The sequence below is a fragment of the Eptatretus burgeri genome, chromosome 18 (genome assembly GCF_056783735.1).
Source record: "Eptatretus burgeri isolate ZD-2024b chromosome 18, Ebu_testis_v1, whole genome shotgun sequence".
NCBI classification, from domain to species: Eukaryota; Metazoa; Chordata; class Myxini; order Myxiniformes; family Myxinidae; genus Eptatretus; species Eptatretus burgeri.
In genome coordinates, this window is record NC_140978.1 from 2,859,501 (window position 1) to 2,879,500 (window position 20,000).

Below are 20,000 nucleotides of genomic sequence, written 5' to 3' on the forward strand. Positions count from 1 at the left end.
TGATGTGAAACCTCTCCTTTTCTTCAACAGCCTCGTCTCAGATCACCAATTTGGTTTCAGATGAGGTCACTCCAACTTGGACATGCTGCTTCTACTCACCCAACAATGGATGTTGGCCCTCAATGTCAGACATAAGCTCAGGACCGTCTCTCTGGACATACCTCTTGCTTTTGATAGTCTGGCATCCTGCCTTACTCTCCGACTGGTCTGCCTGTTCCATCCAAGGCCAACTCCACACATGGCTTACTGCCTTCTTCTACTCTCTTAGCCAACATGTGGTTCTCAACGGAATCCTATAATCTCTTCACCCTGTCGAAGCTGTAGTTCCCCAAGGCAGTGATCTCGGCCCAGTACTATTACTGATGTTCATCATTGATCTCTCCGATTCTCTGGAAAATCCTCTTTATCTGTATAATGATGATGATCCACTCTCTGCTGTGACATTCTTCAACCTTCAGAAAGACAGGCTGCAGCTTCTTCACCCTCTTCAACCTTGAAAAAAATCACAAGCTGGTCAAACACTTGTAATATGTCTTTCCATTCTGACAAACCCTGCGTCAGAGTGGTGACCCATCCCGGATTGTGCCCAATAGCCCAGGAGACTGCTATGGCAGCAAAGATGCTCTGTACAGAGTATGGTCCCAATGCAATGGAATGGAATTCAGACAAACTTCATACTCTCACTGTCTTTCTCCAAAAGAATAGTCTGGCAAACCCTTGTATCGGCCTTGATAAAATCCACACTCAAACTCCTGGGTCTCACTGTCAGCCATGATCTTTCTTGGGCAAGCCACATTTCAAAGTTGGCCTCCAGAGACAGCCGCCGACTGGGCATCCACTGTCGTACAAAGGCCTTCCGTGGCAAACCTGAACTCCTATCCACCCACAAGGCTTTCATCCGCAACTTGATGGAATGCTGCTCTCCCCTCTGTGCTGGCTCACCTGCCTCACATCTTGCTCAGCTTGATGCCATGGCAATCAAAGCTATTAAAATTATTGGAATCACCCATAATGAAGCTGTGTGGATCAGTGCGACCACTCCTTGGCATTTTTCACAAGATCTTGGCTATTCGTTGTTCACCTTGGCGTCTTGGTTTTCTGTAGGTTTTCTTGGCATATAGGTTTTCCATTATCATCGCTTTTCCGAAACCTTGTGAATTATTGGCTTTTTTCATTGGCTCACCTTGGCATTTATGAAAATGAGGAGTGGTCACACTGGTGTGGATGGGCCTATCACTTCCCCATCGCAGACAGGTCGGTGGTCTGTCTGTCTTCCACCACCTCCTTTCTGGTCTTACAGCCTCTACTATTTATGTGCCCCCCCCCCCAGGTTTCCATCACTCAAAAATCTGAAACCAAGCAGCCCAAAACTTTGTATGCATACCATGGGAACTACGAGGGAGTGAGTGAATGAAAACTGGGTATTCGGGTAAATTTAAACACCCCTTTTGAATATAATTAACTGGGTGCTCACAATGAAAAAACAAAAAAAGCCATACCCTTGGTCAGCCTGCTCTCCCTCGCAGGGGTCCTAAGTCACCATTTTGTTTAGCCTGCTCCAAAATGCCTTGCCTTGGAACCACGATGCACTCTCATGGACCAATTAAAGTATATAATCAAAACCTGTTTATGGATTTGAGGATCGGAGCATGTGGACTAATTAAGTGTTGAAATCTAGAGTGAATTCTGAAAATTTAAAATAACTAGTGTGGGCCCGTACGTGCGTGCCCGGACGTGCGTGGCCATATGTGCAAAAGAAAAAAAGAAAAGAATAATTGTGACATCAATTGTGAGGTCATAGCATCGTGTCCTGTCATTGGTTTGGTAAATAAATGGCCATAACTTGGGAACCACTTGTCCGATTAATATCAAACCTTGAAAAGGCACATTCACAGGGCCCCAGCAATATACCTGGCAAGTTTCAATGAGATTGGACCAGTGGTTGTCGAGAAACAGCGGTCGCAGTCAGACACACAGACACACAGACACACAGAGATTGCTGGAATTATAGATAGATTAACAATTCTTATAACCAAGCATATTTATGTATTTACTTTAAACAGATGTTTGGTACTACAGAACTTTAATATGGATACAAACAAACACGACATAATAGTGACCGAAGCTTTTCGTGCTGCACTCTTCAGGGTAAAAATCGCAGCAAGTGAAGAAGGAAGTGAAGGCGTGTGCTTTATACGCAGGTCTCAATAAGGTAGACGCTGATTGGTTCAACCGTAATGACGTCACAGTTAATCCAAACTCCCATTGGTCGGCTCATCTTCTTCACCTCGAGCTCCCATTGGCTGGAGCAGAGTTCGTTGATGATGGACGTTTGCAACCACATCCTGGAGAGAGAGGGGATGGGTTTCCCCAAAATTCCATTCAACATTTGTTACCGTACTTCCCTTGATCTTTCCATGCTGAAAGAGACACAGAGATCGTACAAATTCCTTTTGACGACATAGTATTGGATCAGTGGGAAGGATGAAGGTTGCTTCCAACATACGTAAATTAAACGAGCTCCTACTTCGGCTCAATATCCTGAACATATCTGCATTGTACTGGTCTGCACAGATAGGGTTGGCAACCAGGTGCAGTGCAATGGCAGATGAAGCATGTGCAGTGGCCGGTGGTTGCTGAATATTTCTACATGCTCGCACTGGTTGTGTTCCAACTCTCACAATCTTTCTTCGAATCGCCAAGGGGATGTGTTGTTTGATCTGATCAGCCAATCTTGGTGTTGTGCGGCCCACGTACCGAGCTTCAGATTGGCACTTAAACGCATTAACAACATTGCTGGTTTGCGAGCTGGGTAGCACATCCTTGTTGACTGACATCAGCAAACGGCGAGAGGTAAAGATTACTCGGAGTTGCACAGCCAGAAACGTGTTGGACACAATATGTTTGATTTGTACTTCAAACCTTCGTGATGATTGCCCTTTCCACGGCATCCTGATATAGACTGGACATTTGTCCGGACCAATCTTGCGATCTTTTGTCGTGTTTAGAAACTTGTGTATGAGGTGGTGAAATTGTCAAATAATAGCTCAGAAATTGTCCTGCGGAAATATTTTGTTATTTTTCTCTGGAATCAAAACCATAGCATCTCTTATTGTAAAGAATTGACAAATGAGTGCAAACAAATAAGAAAGCCAATATGACTTTTTTCTCTCTCTCTTGAAGAAGGCAAATCAACAAGAGATTGCAGATTCCTCTTGTACAAAATCAGAACTGACTCCACTGAGAGTAGAATTGCAAACTATAACTTTGTGGAAATCGCATTTTGACTGTTCATGAGTTTTATAAAAAGTGCCTAATTTCCATTATTGTGATTCACAAAGGCATTTTATGTACTTACAAACTAAGATTAGGCCATTATTTTCCACTTAGGCTTTGGATATCCGATTACTTCAGCATCATTAAAGAAACATAAAATATTGATGACACCATGTTTCATAAGGTTTACACAAGAAATGAAAATATAATGTAAGAAAAGTCATTAAAATGATTATATATATATATATATATATATATATATATATATATATATATATATATATATATATATATATATAATTATTTTTTTTAAAGAAGAAGAAGGCAATTGCAACCAAAAGAAAAACTAGATCGACTCTGCTAATTTAAGCAAAAAAGCAAAAGCATATCCGGTCTCAGGCAACATTTCACCAGGTTCACAGCCGGCTTCCTTAGCCCTCAGGAACAATAGACTCTTAAAGGAGTCGATCGAGCTTTTCTTTTGGTTAGAAGTGCCTTTTTCTTTAAAAATGTGTAATCCCAACTGCCCCAATTATATATTGTTACGGCTGTGGAAATTCGCATTACACCATGAAGTGCCCGTAGGTGAGATATCTCGAAGTACATGTGTAGTTAGCCCCAAACCCGTTGTATAGAGGGAATTTATGTGATTCATACGGGCTGTGACGCTTTGAGATAGCCATTTTTTCTGTTCTATCTTTATTTTGAACCAACCACGCTCCAACCCTCAGACAACAACAAAAACGCCAACAGCCACGACCTTTACCTTCACAACTCAATCCAGCAAACATCACATCACCGCCATTCCCAACGGCACCATGACCATCAACTACCACCGAGGACTCTCCACCACCTTCACCTCTCTCCTTCTACGGCCATTCCCACACCACCTGTGAACACTGAACGTCGGGCTGTCTCGAGCCCGTTCGGCGATTGGTGCCGAACGCACCGAGCCGCGAGCGCAAATAGCGGCCTTTCCGAGGGATAATTCGGATCAAGAACGCTACACGCCCACTTCCCCTCCGTCCAATTAACAAGCGCGGAGTGGCTTGGCCCCGCCTCCAGGCGTGTCTGTGTGAAATCGATATATGCAAATTCTAGGATCAGGGGAGATTCACGCCCCCTTTCCTCCGACCAATGGGCGAGCGTGGCTCCGCCCCCGAGGTCATCCTGATCCGGATATTTGCATATTAGCTGCTCCTGCCGGCCTATAAGAAGGCGAGCGCAAGGCTAATGAAGTGAGTCGAGTCATCGGTGTGGCAGAGAGTCGAGTCGGGTGGCGAACTCAGTCGAGTCGGGTGGCGAACTCAGTCGAGTCGGGTGGCGAAGTCAGTCGAGTCGGGTGGCGAAGTCATCGGTGTGTCATCGAGTTGGGTTCTGGAGTCGGCTGAGAAGAGTTGCGGGAAGAGGCAAAGGAGCTCGGGTCCGAGGCGAGAGGGACGGCGGTCGGCGACGAGGCCGCGGTGTGGGATCGCTCATTGCGGGACCCAAGCCAACCAGCCATTCTCCTCCCCCAGGGCATCAACAATTCCCCCTTTCCCCCGCGCTGAAATAGTGCAACAAAGGGGGCCCCGTTCCTACCCCACTCCAAACGTCGTGCCAACGAAACCCGCCAAGGAGCACGGAGTCGGGGCACAGCCACGCGGCCACATCTGCGGCTCGTCCGCCAACGCGTCACGAGGACGCGGGTAGGACCCCCCCGGTCTCGCGGACCTGGCCGCTCCTCCAGGTCACACGCACAATTGGCCTACAGGCCTGTCTGTCCCCTTGTCTATGAGGGTGGCTTCTTTCCATTGCTTTTGTGTAAATGTGTGTTGGCGCCGTCTGTAAAGTAGAACTGTATAAGTGTTGCCGTGTGTGCGCGTAGTCGGTAGTAAATCTGCGTCATTGTTGCTTTTGTTTTGGTTGCTCAATGTGCATTTTGACTGTTGGCTGTATATGTGTGCTTTCCGTGTGCCGGGAAATAAATGTGCTTTGTGTGAACTGTTTTCCCGTTTCGCTTCATCTTTTCTTTATTGACCCTCCATCTTGCTTCACGTAAAGGGTTCGTAGTGGGCTTAATATGCCCGGTAATTAATCGGAACCGTCGAGGCTGACGATAACACCGCTCGGTTATCACTGTAGCACGGAACCGACCGCTTAAGCGGTTCATGTCCGGAGTCGGCCTGTGGTGTGTTACGATCGCCCGGTCGACCATCCATGCAGGTACTTAGGTAGATCAAATTTGGAGAGCAACCCTATCCTGCGTGGGTGGGCAATTGGCACGGTCGTGGTGGGGTCAAACCCCCACCCGTGACTAGATCCCGGCGTTGTTCCGAGAGGGTCACGACTGAATTGTCCGTCCGGTGGGCGACGTGGTCGCGAACGTGGCCGTCCGCATTCCGCGGGCGCGAATTCGCATATATATATATATATATATATATATATATATATATATATATATATATATATATATATATATATATATATATATATGTATATATATATATATATATGTATATATGTATATATATATATATATATATATATATATATATATATATATATATATATATTTATATATCACAATTTAGAGACAAACTTAGGGTCGTTTTCAGAATACTGACCTCAAATGGTGGACCATTTGAACCAAGGATATCTCATCCTCACATAATACATCTGTTTCAATCTTCAAACATGTTAAATATGAGATACATTACTGATCGTGATTGAACCACAGGTCGAATTGGTAGAAATGTAGTGTTTCACTAGATAAATTGTCAGCGATTTAAATCAAGAGCCAAATGATTTCCAATGAACATAAAATGTTAATTTTTCACACAAAGACTGCGCTGACGCTTATACATAATGACAAATGATTCATCGTGGCCATGTGGAGTTTTTATTACCTCCAAACTATAATATTTCATTCTACTGGGTGTTAAATGAGGCACTTTATGATATAAATAGTAACGCAGCTGTCACTGACCGTGTTTATTATAACTATATCCACAGTGGGAAGCAGATATAATGATGGTAACTGCAGGGCACATTTGAAATAGTGCAAATGGGCTAAGGGAACTATAAAACTTCAAAAGGGCAGACTTGGCATCATAATTTGGTCATTTTGTGTAATTGATAACTGAGGAGGCATTTGCTTCCAAACCATGCTTTATATAGGAGAATAATTAAAGTTGAAATGTGAACATAAGTAGAAAATGGGATATAACATCTCTCCATATAAAGCATGACAATGATTATGGACAGATTTGTCATTGCAGGGAATTATTAAGTGAAAAATGTGGACCCCCATATTTAAGCCTCTTGAGGTCATGATAACTTGCCCAAATGACCTGCACTTAGCTTCTGTGAATGTAGCATTAAAGCTTAATCAATTATAATTTGAAGGACAGCATGTGAAATGTTAACACAGAAATATTGGAAGGGGTTTTCAGCCCTGTTATGCCTGTGCAAAACAACATTTGTTTTTCATATTCCCTTGTCTTGTAATAATCATGTTATTTGCAATATTATGGATATTATTTTACAAACATTATGGATCTTCTTTTACACCAGCAGGTACATGCGGAATATCCGCACAAGATAAGATGTGTCCTCAAGTCCTCACATCCCCCCGCCTCCCCCCACCCCCCTCACATCGCCCAAGTCATAAACCAACACTCCAAAACCCCAAGTTTCAACCTCCTCCCCAAACCGAAAGGTTTCGATCACCTCCCCATTCCAAAGCTTCAAACCCCCTCCCCAGTCCACCTCCCCCCACCATTACACCTCCATTTCCCCAACCACTTTCCACAACCCCTTCTCTCCCCCCCCCTTCCAAAGTTTCAAACTCCCTCTCCCAACTCTGTTCCATCTTTACTCCAACCCCTCAAAAATCCGACTCACTATCCTCACTTCCTTCACTGGAGTTAAACAAAAGTTCATTGGAGTTAAACCACATTTGCAGCCCTATCTTCAGCGACGCATTTCCTCTCTTGACAAAGAGTTTCGTACAATGTGTCTGCTCACGACCCTTTCCTCCAGCAGCACTTTTGATCTCTGCACCAGATTAGATCTGTTATTGTCAGGTCAGGCCAGATTAAATTTGTGACTTGCAACAGGTACCATGTAAACCTGCAATAATGTGTTTCATGATCGGGTTGTCTGCGACTAAACTGTCTACCCCACCAGGTTTCCTGGTGAGGGCGGTGAATGGATATGAACACCGAGCAGGACTAAAAACAAAACCTGTCAAAGTGTGAAGGAGCTGCTTGTGAGGTAACAGCCATCCATATCTAGTGCCCAACTGTGTCTGCGGATGTCTTCCTGCATTTGGGTTACATTTTTTTTTGAGGTTGGTGGCAGGATTTGCACTACCCCCACCGTAAAACCTTCATGCCGCAAAACACAAGGAAAACAAAATGAAAATTGAAAACTCACTTCGTAGGAATACCTCCTGTGCAGCTGTCCCATGCAGGGCAGCTCCCCAGATGACTGTATTGGGGCAAAGCCTTCAGTACCCCCACTCTGATGGGACAAAACCACAGAGTAAACTTCCCAGGCCAGATTTCGGTAGTGCGTGTCAGAGTGGTGCTGTGGTGTCGTCCACCAGAAGGCGGTCTCCTTGGGTTAAACTGAGGTGGTCCCTTTGGGTGGGTGTCTGGAATGTCCTATCCCAAAGAGAAGATGATCACCTGTCTGTTATCATCTGAGCTCAAGCGTTTGAACATCAGTATTGCAGCACTCTGAGGTTTGCAGACTGGATAGCGGCAAGATCAGGCTTGACTCCTTTAAGTCCCTTAACTCCTTTTAGACCCCTTAGACATTAACACCAAGGAGTTTGAGAACAGGCTGATTGGGGATATGGGGGGTCTGGGTGCTTTGGGGAATCCTAGAGCTTTGGAGTGCCTTTGAGACCAACATCCTAGATGTTGCTGGTGGATGTCTTGGAACTCCCCAGAGGGCGAAGAAGAACTTTGTCTCTCGAGGAACACTGGATACCATTGACCAGTCACAGGGCCAGGCTTTATGGAAGAGCTGAGCTGTTCAAGGAGTTGAGGCGTAAAACTGTACGTGTGCTGAGGGTGGACAAGGAGGCCTATGTGCAAGGAACCTGTGAGGGGGTAGAGCATCCCCTGTGGTCAAGTGATTCTTGTCCTTCTTACAGAGTAATTCGTACATGACGTTCCTCCAAACCCGTTCCTCAGTGCATTGTAGTTTGAGTGGAGGATGGTGGGTTCCAGACAGAGGAGTTCAAAGTGAAGGCCAGCTGGGCGAATTATTTTGACTGGCTGTACCAGGCTGATCCACCAGCTGTTTAGTTGGATATCAGGTGTGTTGCTATCCCAATTGTTGACACTCCAACTAAATGTGATCCACTTTCGTTTGTGGAAACAGGCTGTGGTGAACCAGTTGAAATGTGGTGAAGCTCCTGGAATCTGTGGCATCCATGCTGAACTTCTCAAGGCTGGTGGAAATGCTGCACTCATGTCATTGCATGCACTTCTGTGCTCTGCCTGGAACACAGGCATCATCCCCACTGATTGGAAGAGGGGCCTTGTTGTCCCTCTCTGGAAAGGGAAGGGTGATCGCAAAGACTGCAACAACTACCAAGGGGTGACACTGTTTTCAGTGCCAGACTAGGTCTTTGCTCAGATAATTATTGATGGGGTTTGCCACTATCTGCTTGAGCACCAGTGCCCAGAGCAGTCAGGCTTTATACCAAAGAGGACAATGATTGAACATATCCTTGCCCTTTGGTCCTCATCAAACACAGATGAGAGTTTTGGTAGGGGCTGCTGGCAGCCTCTGTTGATCTCTGCAAAGTGTTCGATTCAGGGAATCAGGATGCCCTCTTGATGATTCTTGGTCTTTGAGGGGTGCCACCAAAACCGATCAATCTAATGTCTGAACTGTACTCTGGTACTGAGAGCGATGTGAGATGTGGTGACAGCATCTCAGACAAATTTCCAGTTATTGATGGAGTTTGTCAGGGGTGTGTACCAGCCCTCACACTTTTCAGCTCGTGTATGGACTGGATTCTGGGGAAGATGTCAGAGAGATCAAGCTGCGGTGAATCGTTTATGAATGTCAAAATCTCTGACTTCGATTTTGCAGATGATGCAGTCATCTTTGCTGGATATCCTTTTGAGGGACCTTGAGTTGCTGAATAAGGAGTCCGAGATGCTGGGATTAAAGGTTTCCTGGGTTAAAACTAAGATCCAGGCTTTCAATGACGTCTTGGATGCTGCTATCTTGTCTGTACCTGTTTTTGTGGAGAGGATGTTGAGGTCACAGAGAGAGTTACTGATCTTGGCAGTGATATTCATGTCTCTGCTGACTGTGAGCCGGAAGTCAATAGACGTCTGTGTCAGGCATGGGGAGTTATGGATTCACTGGATCATGGGGTGTGGTGCTGTCAGTACCTATGCAGGTGGATGAAAGTCCAAGTCTTGAGGTTCTTGGTGCTACCATTCTTGCTCAATGGATGTGAGACTTGGACTGTGACCAGGGATCTGAGATGGGGACTTAATTACTTTGGTACCAGGTCTCTTCGGAGAATCCTTGGCTATTGCTGGGCAGACTTTGTGTCTAATGAATGGTTGCTGAGAGAGACTAAAATGGGATTTGTTCCCTTCGTAGCCCATGCCGTTCGACATTTACATCTCTTAAACCCCTTGAGACCATATCTGCCCTTAAGACTCTCTAAAACCTTCAGGCTGCTGAAGTCAGGTCAGGTCAGGTATGGGAGCATGTGCCAGAACAGCGCGTCGCTGCGTCCACTTTCCGCCGGTACTCCAGGGGCCTCCGTCTGGCCATCCCCCAGGCAGATGCCAGGCCCATCCCCATCTCCTTGAGATGATGGTCAACCTGCTGCAACCATGAGGCACGTGGTCGGCCCACTGGCCTCCTCCACTCATGAGACTCCCTCGCTGAGAGAATCTGGTGAGCAGGATCAGCGTCAGGAAAACGAGCCACATGTCCATACAGGACACAGGGTTCACAGGGTGAACCCTGTGCTGAAGTCCCCTAAGGCCATTAGGACCCATAAACTCCCCTGAGGCCAATAGGACTCCCAAGACCCTTAAAGGAGAACCAAAACACACTTTTATTTTTTTTTTCCCAAAACCATTGAGAATCATGAATCACGGTCTAGTTTGAAGGGGGGAAAAGGGGAAAGGGGAAAAGGGGGGGAAAAAAATATGAAATTCCTTTGCCATTCACAGTGTTGAAAAAAAGCCCTATAGTGTCGATTTTTGATTTCACAAGTGACGTCACACATTGAAGCCATGCTGATCCGAACGGCAGTTTACAAAGAGAAACAGTTCATGTCAAGCTCAGCTTCAGTTACTGATTCCACCATCAAACTCTAATGGTTCTCAGAATGTTGAAACTGATCAGTGGGATTTTGAAGAAACTATTGGAGACAAAATTAGTAATGGAAACCCTTTTGGGGGGAATTGTGCAGCCGTATTGCTTTGAGCCTTGTGAGAGCGATTCAGAGGAAGAAGGTGGAAGTGTTCATCAATATGAAACCACTGGTCACATGATCACTCCAGCTCGGTAGGGTTTGATTTTATATTCAATTGATGGTTTATAAGGGAGGGATTTTGTAATAATTGATAAATCGGTTTATATATTACTCCAGCAGAAATACCTATTGTTGCTCGACAGCACGGACAAAATTGATGATGAATGTTTTGTCCCACCATCGCGGGCTGACCAGGTGTCTTGTATGTTACAGGATTGTCCCGCTTCATACTTTCCATGGACACAATTTGTGTCCGTGCCGTGTCCCACCACCATCATGTCCGTGAGGCGTTGATGTTTCTCCCCGTGTGGGGGATGGGGGGTTGGGGGTGTTGTAGGATGCTGGTGGGTATTGTGGGGGTGATGTTTGATGGGGGGTATTGTCAGGGATGGTGTGGGATGGTGGTGGGTATTGTGGGGTGATGATTGTGGGAGAGATGGTTGTTGGTATTGTGGGGGGTGATGGTTTTGGAGAGGGGGTGTAGGATGGTGGTGGGTATTGTGGGAGTGATGGTTGATGGGGGATTGTCAGGGATGGTGTGGGATGGTGATGGGTATTGTGGGGTGATGATTGTGGGAGGGATGGTTGTGGGTATTGTAGGGGGTGATGGTTGTGGAGAGGGGGAGTAGGATGGTGGTGGTTATTGTGGGGGTGATAGTTGATGGGGGATTGTGGAGGAGTGGACAGGTTGGGGGGGGGACCCTGAAAGTTTTAGTGTATGAGGTCAAATCTTCTCAGAGGAGTAGATCATGATATTCTGTCCATACATACTTTCTCTCCACTATAAATAGATGGTGGTTAATTTGTTTTATCGAAATTTGTGTTGATAATAGAAAAATATTTTAAATGCTCTTGTGGTAACTGCCGGGCAATTTCAACAGGTGTTTGATTCACCGCTCAAATCGCCTGTGTGCATGTGCTGGCAGCTGAGTAGAGATGGTATTACAGTTTTGAGTGACGGCCGTTTCTTCCACTTAATTGTGGCAATGGCATCCTCTCTCAATCGTGGTGGATAACTCGAAAATATAGCCATCTCTGTTGCTCTGTAAAATGTTACTCGTACAAAGTGAACATTTTGGAGGCCCAATCCACACTCGGGTTTTTCGGACAAACCTCGTCCAATTTCTGGAAAACTTAGGGTGTTTCAGCCATTGTTGTAGCATGAAACCATCTCAGTTTGTATTACTATACAAGCACCAAAGACGCATCGACTCAGCATACTTGTATAAAATAGAAAATTATTCGCCGTTTATCTATTTTGTAGGGTATCAAGGGATAGATTAGCATTGAGATGGTCTGAGCGTTTGGGTTCCCCTTTAAGACTGACTAAGATCCCCCTTAGACCTCTTTTATCTTAATAATAAGATCCTTTCAACACTTTAGACACGTTTAGACCCCTACACCCTTTAGACTTTTAAAACCCTTCAGACACCGAGAACCTTTATACCCCTCAAACTTGAAGATCCCACACACAGAGCCTTTAGAAAGATATACCACTTAAGTCCCTTGACTCTTTTTAGACCCCTTAGACATTAACACCAATTAGACCCCTTACACTCTTCAGACACGTTCGACCCTTGACCATTTTCAGCTTTAGACCACTCAGACCTTTTAGATACTTTTTACATGCTTGAGAGATTAGACCCATTCGATCCCTCAGACATTAACTATTATTGGAACTTACACTTTAGACCAGGGGTGGGGAACCTCCGGCCTCCGGGCCGTATACGGCTCGCGAGACCGTTTGATCCGGCCTGCGAGGAAATTCATAAAAAATAAACAAAAGCAACCTCAGAAATACAACACAAAAAAAAACTCCAGACCGATTATTTTTTCCAAAAAAAAAAAAATTAAACGGACAGCTAAAAACAGACAGCTGTCATCTGTCCGTTTCACGTTCAGGGTCAGTGAATGCAGCACGTGCGTAACGTAATGTGTGATCGCGTAATCTCATGTCATCATTTCATTCAGTATGTGCAAACATGGTGACAAACAAGAAAAGAAAGGGAGATGCGGAATGTCGCACTTTCCAAGAGAAATGGGCAAACGATTATTTCTTTGTGGAAGTAAAAAGCAAGCCAGTATGCCTAGTTTGTCGGGAAGTTCTCTCGGTGATGAAAAAGTCCAACCTCGAGCGTCATTACAGCTCGAAACATGCTAAACTGGACGAGTTGAAAGGACAAATGCGCTTAGATAAAGTTAACGCTCTTCGGCGGAGTTTTGGTGCTCAACAAGCAGTCTTCATAAGACCACAATCTGACCGAGACAACACTACGCATGCTAGTTTTGTGGTGAGTGAGCTAATCGCTAAGAAGCTGATGCCGCATTCGGAAGGAGAATTTGTGGAGTGCCTTGTTGCCGCTGCGCAGTTGCTCGCACCGGCCAAAGTAAAATTGTTCCAAAGTGTCAGTTTGTCTCAAAGAACTGCCTCAGATCGGATTACTGAAATGGCGCAAGATATTGAGAAAACACTGAAGGACACCGCAAGAGATTTCCAGTTTTTTTCTCTGGCCTGCGATGAGACAATGGACATAACAAACACCGCCCAACTAGCCCTTTTTGTGCGGAGGATTACAGCTGAGTTTGATACGAGCGAGGAGTTGCTGTCTTTGCAAGCCATGCATGGCACCACCAAAGGTGAGGATTTGTGTGAGCAAGTTGTTTTGGCTATGAACAAATTCGAACTGCAGTTTGACAAGTTAAGTGTCCTGGCCACGGATGGAGCCCCAGCCATGGTTGGCGCAAAAAAGGGATTGATTGCATTGGTCAAAAAAAGAAATGAGTCGTCTCAGTCTCGATCCAAGTGAGTTAGTTGTATGCCACTGTATCATACACCAAGATAATCTGTGTGCACAGTCCCTGAAGCTCAAAAATGTGATGACAACTATCGTTTCCACCATAAACGTCATCAAAAGCAGAGGGCTGAACAGCCGCCAGTTCAAAGAGCTCCTGAGTGAACTCGAGTCAGAGTACGGAGATCTGGTTTACCACTGTGATGTGCGGTGGCTGAGTCGTGGAAATATGCTCACACGGTTTTACTCACTGAGAGAAGAAGTGAAACAGTTCATGAGATGAAGGGGAAACCTGTCATTGAACTCAGTGATACCAAGTGGCTGTGTGATTTGGGCTTCATGGTGGACATTACCAAGTACCTGTCAGAGCTGAACGTCAAGCTCCAAGGTCCCAACCAGCTTCTCAGCTCTCTGCAATCAAATGTGAAATCATTTGAAGCTAAACTAAAGCTGTGGCAAGTGCAACTGGAAAGGGGATACACTGTCCACTTTCCCAGTCTGCAAGAACAAAAGCCTGCTGTGACATCTGAATATGTTGCTGAGTGTACAAAACTCCTCCAGGCATTTGGAGAGAGGGTCCAGGGCATGAAAAGTAAACAAAGGGAACTGAACATATTTGCTGCGCCGTTTAATGTGGAACCAGCTGATGTGCCTGACAACCTACAACACAAAATCATTGATCTGCAAAGCAATGATGAGCTCAAAGCTAGGTCCAACAACCTCCCTTTGCTCGAGTTCTACAAACTGTATGTACGTACTGAGGATTTTCCCATTCTGAGGAGACAAGCACTGAAGTTTGCATCACTGTTTGGGACGCTATACAGCTGTGAGCAGTTCTTTTCAAAACTGACTCTTGCAAAGACTCGGTTCCGCTCAAGACTGACTGACCCAAACCTGCAAAACCAGCTGTGAAGTAGCATCATCATCACTACCACCTGACACCAAACGCCTCGCCAAAGACAAACAGTTCCAGCCATCGCATTAGGTGAGTCCGATATATGTGTTCAATAATTTTGCATTGCCCTCGAAGAATGTTCTAAAAATCGAAATGGCCCTTGACAGGAAAAAGGCTCCCCACCCCTACATTAGACCTTTAGACCATCAAGAACCTTTTATCCATAGACTAAGAAAACATCTGTCGTCTTCTTGCAAATCACAAACTATACTTTTTCAGCATGTAATGTGCAAACTCGACCAACCCAGAGGGTGGGCAGTATGCTGGTCTATCTACGTATCATGTACAGTAGTACTCCATATCGAGGGATGATACGGGAAAATAATGGCCACCCATTCAAATGTGTACAAAATGATAGGTTTATAACCTATCATAGAATGAAGCTATAAGAATTTACAAGCCATACCACCATTTATTCTCAAGCATTTTCTGAACTACCAAAACTAAAACAAGAAGCCAGAATACATCGCTAAAGTACCACATTGGGAGATCGCTAAAACATTATTTGTACTTCTTCTGGTTCCTCCCCTCTAAAAACAATGTAAAACTGTATCCCAGCCTACCTCAATAATTGCTGAAGCCATGATGGTGATTCCAACGTGAGGAAGTTACTTTGCCTCTGGCCGAGTGCATGCAACCTAAAATTTAAAAAAAGATATGAAGCATTAATCGTTTTATTAGAAAAAATAAATCAAACATAAATGTGGACTCAACCATTCCAGAAACGATACATATCCAAACCATCCTCCAAATCAACTGAAACAAGTATTAAAACAATTCAATAACATCGATGGATTTAATCCATGCCAAAATAACAAATATATGAAACATTAAGGCCCAGTCACACCTTGACGTTTTAGCCAGGAATGGCAACGTATAAAAAAGCACGTAAAACGGCGTACGCTGAAGTTTTGAGAATTTTTTTTTTAAGTTTTGGTCGTATTCATAACGTATTAGTAACGGGCACAGAACGTTTCGTTATGTTAGAGATAACTTATACCAACGAATGCTTCACCTGTTGTCGGCGTTCACAAACTATGCCCAACGATAGTTTAACTTAGTCATAGCGCGCTGCATGTATCGCCGACGAACTCGTGGCGTTCTCTGTTAAAAACCTGCCGCTCGCCGATTTAAATCATAACCACCTGAAAATTGGAAGTGTCAACATCGCAGTCACACCTTGATGATTTAGCCAGCATATGCCGACCTATGAAAATGTGTCTAAAACGCTGGGACACGTCGGATACGGTATGGGTAAGTTGTGAATACGTTAGGAGCACGATGAAAAACAATGAACTACGCTGGCATATTACGTGGTACGTCTAGTACGCCGTAAAATTTCAAGCATGCTGAAAATTTTACGACGTACTCCTCACAAGTTCTGCATACGCTGGCGTAAGTTCTCGGCACGCTCTGCAATCGTTTACACACGTCGGCCACACGTTACTCGTAAGTTACTCATAAGTCGAAACACGTCGAGGTAATGTTTAGCATACTTCTTCTTTTGGCTGCTCCCGTTCGGGGTCGCCACAGCGGATCATCCGTATGATCCACATAGTGATTTGGCACATGTTTTACGCCGGATGCCCTTCCTGACGCAACCCTGGTCGTCTCTTACGACACAGGGTTTACGTTTAGTTTAGTTTACGATACGATAATGTTTAGCATACCCGAAACTTAATTTTTAACCTACGAGTAACGTGCTTTGAACATATTAGTAGCGTGCTTCGAACCTATGTGTAACGTATCTCAAACGCACATTGGCGTATGGAGACGAATTTGATTGACGTCTTCTGGACGACCACAGAACTTACTGAACGTGTTTCTAAGTTACAGATACCGTATAATGGCGTATTGGCAGCGTTTAGGGGAATTGGTATATACAAATGGGCTTCACACAGCAGGAACCCGTCAGTGTTCCTGACTCCATGTTGAGTAGATGTCAATGTCACTGGCAGTGGCAGTAGCAGTTGCAGTATTAGTAATAGTAATAGTAGTAGTAATAATAGTAGTAGTAGTAGTAGTAGTAGTAGTAGTAGTAGTAGTAGTAGTTCGAGAGAATTTACTGATGTCGATGTTATTAGTAGTAGTAGTAGTAGTAGTAGTTCAAGAGAATTTAGTGATGTCGATGTTAGTAGTAGTAGTAGTAGTAGTAGTAGTAGTAGTAGTACTAGTAGCAGTAATAGTAGTTCGAGAGAATTTAGTGATGTCGATGTTGGTAGTAGTAGTAGTAGTTCGAGAGAATTTAGTGATGTCGATGTTGGTTGTAGTAGTAGTTCGAGAGAATTTAATGATGTCGATGTTGGTTGTAGTAGTAGTTCGAGAGAATTTAGTGATGTCGATGTTGGTAGTAGTAGTAGTAGTAGTAGTACTTTCAAGTAACGTGTTGCAAAGTGTGAACAACGTTCATGTAGCGTGCTTACAAAACGTTACTCATAGGTTAGAAATAAGTTTCGGGTACGCTAAACATTACCTCCACGTGTTTCGACTTATGAGTAACTTACAAGTAACGTGTTTCAACGTGTGTCAACGATTGCATAACGTGCCTACAACTTATGGCCAGCGTAGCGGAACGTGTGAGTCATACGCCGGCATACGTCGTAAAATTTCAAGCATGAAAAAATTTGAGGAAAACCCAAAAAGTTCAACGTTTAAAGCCAGCGTACTACCACTTATGGCAGTGTTTTTCAGCGTGGTCTTAACATATACAAAACGTACCCATAACATATTCGACGTGTACCAGCGTTTTACACAAATTTTTGCAAAAATCGGCATAAGCTGGCTAAAACGTCAAGGTGTGACTGGGCCTTTAAGCATTTTATGATTTTTTAAAAATGAAAATCGCATCGTTTCGCATATGTGGTAATCCATATAGTGGACTGAACCAAAAGTTAGGATTGAGGGTGGGGTGGGGAGGGGGAAGAATGTACCATAAGCCAAATTTAATAACAGATGGATTTAATCCATACCAAAATATCAACATAAAAATATTAAGCATTTTATTGCTTTAAAAAAATTGCAGAAACAAGAAAAATAAAACTTTTAAAACATCTAAAAACAGAGGGAAGAAATTTCAAAAAAGCAACCAAATAAGGTGGGAATGACACCACATTACAATGCCATAATACAACACCACAATACTCATGGATTACAATCACGACATCTTTTGATATTTTACTTTTGTTGTGGCATTCTGATGGACGAAGAAGAAGAATGAAGAAGAATAACAACAATGAAGAATGACACCACATTACGATAAGACACCACAATCCTCTTCTGGTTTAGAATCACAATATCTTTAAACATTGTTCCATCACAATCCCACAACAAAAAAAGTAAAATGTCAAAAGATGTGATGGTAATCCAACAGAGCATTGTGGTGTCACATTGTGGAATTGTAATGTGGTGTCATTCCTACCTTGTTCAGTTGTTTTTGAGATTTCATGCGTTTTTGTTTTCACATTATTTTTTTAAATGTTTTTTTCTTTTCTTGTAGAGTCAGGGAGCATATGTAATCTACTTTATCAATTTCGCCCAAAGTGATGTCTCACTTTTAACTAAGATTTGACCTGTTATTGAACAGATTTAGCTTGTTGCCCGAAAAAAAACAAAAATATTTTTGGTAAAGCGATGATGGTATCAAAAAATTCACCTGAAATTCAATGGACAATTCACAATTGTCTTCATGAGAAAGTGAGATAACGATATTTGTGGGTTGCTCAGCTACATCTTTTGGCGCCAAAGGCAGAGCTGTTTTTTTTTAAGCTGCACAAAAAGAGCATTGCCTTGGCAAGATCATCTTGATGACATCACACTAAATTTCCCCATTATGATTTTCATATTGCTGTTTTCCTTAAGTTATTGGGGAGGGCGTGGAAACCACAGCACCTCCGCTTTAGTTTGTCCCCTGACATTTACGTAAATCAAGTGTCATATTCTAACTTACTGAATGTGACAGCCCAACACAAAGTGTCAAATGTAATCTTCAGTCAAAGTCCTCTTCAATGTCCAAGGTTTATTCTGTCTTGTTCACACAATATTATCTGCAACAGCAAACATTGGAGCACATGGTAATTTTTGGTCAAAGGCCTTGTCAGTATCAGCGCATATTCGAAGAGGTTTTCTCGCTGTGCTGGGAGCCAATGGCCAGTGTCCCAAGAGTCCCCTGCAGAGTATGACAGCCCACATTTATAATCAAACTGGACTGGTCAAAACTGCAAGAGCAAGAGCTGCCCTCGACAGTCTTGCAGTGTGTAGAGGTGCACCAGCGTGCGGTGTCCTTCAGCCAATGGGCCCAAGTCTTTCCCTTCAAGGGGTTGGGTCAGTCCTAGGCTCTGCTAAACTGATCACAGTAAATACTTTCCCTGGTGGGTTGTGCTTGGGCCTGTGGCCTGGGACCTTGGCACCCAGTGCTTCAAATGTGCTGTGCGAATTGCCAAAGTACTCCTGATGGTTTACCCTGGGCTAGCCTCTTCGGCCAGATCCCATGGTTTACTCCCGTATGCTCTCTGCTAATTGGGCAGCTTTGGACTCATACCTCGTGGTGGCCTGGCCTAACTAAAGGCAGGATGCGTCACTGGCCGCCAAACCAGGCGGGCCTGGGCTTCACTTGCCTATGGCTCCCGTTGAGATTCCGATTTGGCTTGCTTGTCCTGGCCCTGGGTGGCAGCGGGGTGGAGGGCCATGGCAGACTTAGACTCCACCAATGGCTTTCCCCACTCCTATTTGATCATGCGTCCAGCCCTCACTCCCTTTGGCGATTGAGTTTCATGCTTCCTGGGGACGCCAGACGATCTTAGAGATCTCAGAATGACCTGCCAGGCCACGGACTATATCCTAATGATGGGTGCTGATTCCGTGAAGCGCCAGCAACCATCGTAGGGCACATCACAAGGAAGCTCCTGCGCCTTCGGACCCAGTGGAAATCGGTCCAGGGAGTTGATTTCCAGGCACCGATCCTCCGGATCCAAGAGTGAATTCGCATCCTCGAGACCCATGCGGTGGTCTGGTCCAGGCCCAAACTAGGTGCCAGTGTTTTGAGGAAGAGGGGGGGAGTTCCTCACCCCAAGCCTTTACGGAAATGGGATGGAGGGGGGGGCTCGGCCAGGTGTCTTGATCATGTTAACTATGCACATGGCGTCTATCAGCAGTACAGATCAGGTGCTATTCTCTTCCATTTCTGCAACATCATTGGGTAGCTCCAATTCCATTAATGATGAAAAACCTTGACTCTCCAAGACTGCAAAACAATGGATGAATCTGTATTACAATTAGATGGAGGTGTCATGTTTAATTCATCTTGACCAATTGCCTCGTGGAGATCTAACTCTGGCCTTTCCATCAATTTACTTCACCGAGCAACCTTAGCATTCACAGAAAGTGACTACTATGCTGTCAAAGGATATTCATAGCAATATCCATAAAAATTACACGTCACTCCATTGGAAAACAATTTCCTTACAAATTG

At 44.4% G+C, this 20,000-nt stretch overlaps 1 long non-coding RNA gene across 1 annotated transcript in view; it reads right to left on the reverse strand.

The window, feature by feature from the left end:
• LOC147008475 (uncharacterized) overlaps positions 1–20,000 on the reverse strand; it is a 78,439-nt gene that overhangs the window by 26,848 nt on the left and 31,591 nt on the right. Inside the window, exon 2 of the long non-coding RNA XR_015053382.1 lies at positions 15,097–15,171. This is a non-coding gene — a long non-coding RNA (uncharacterized LOC147008475). The remainder of the gene's footprint in view (positions 1–15,096; positions 15,172–20,000) is intronic.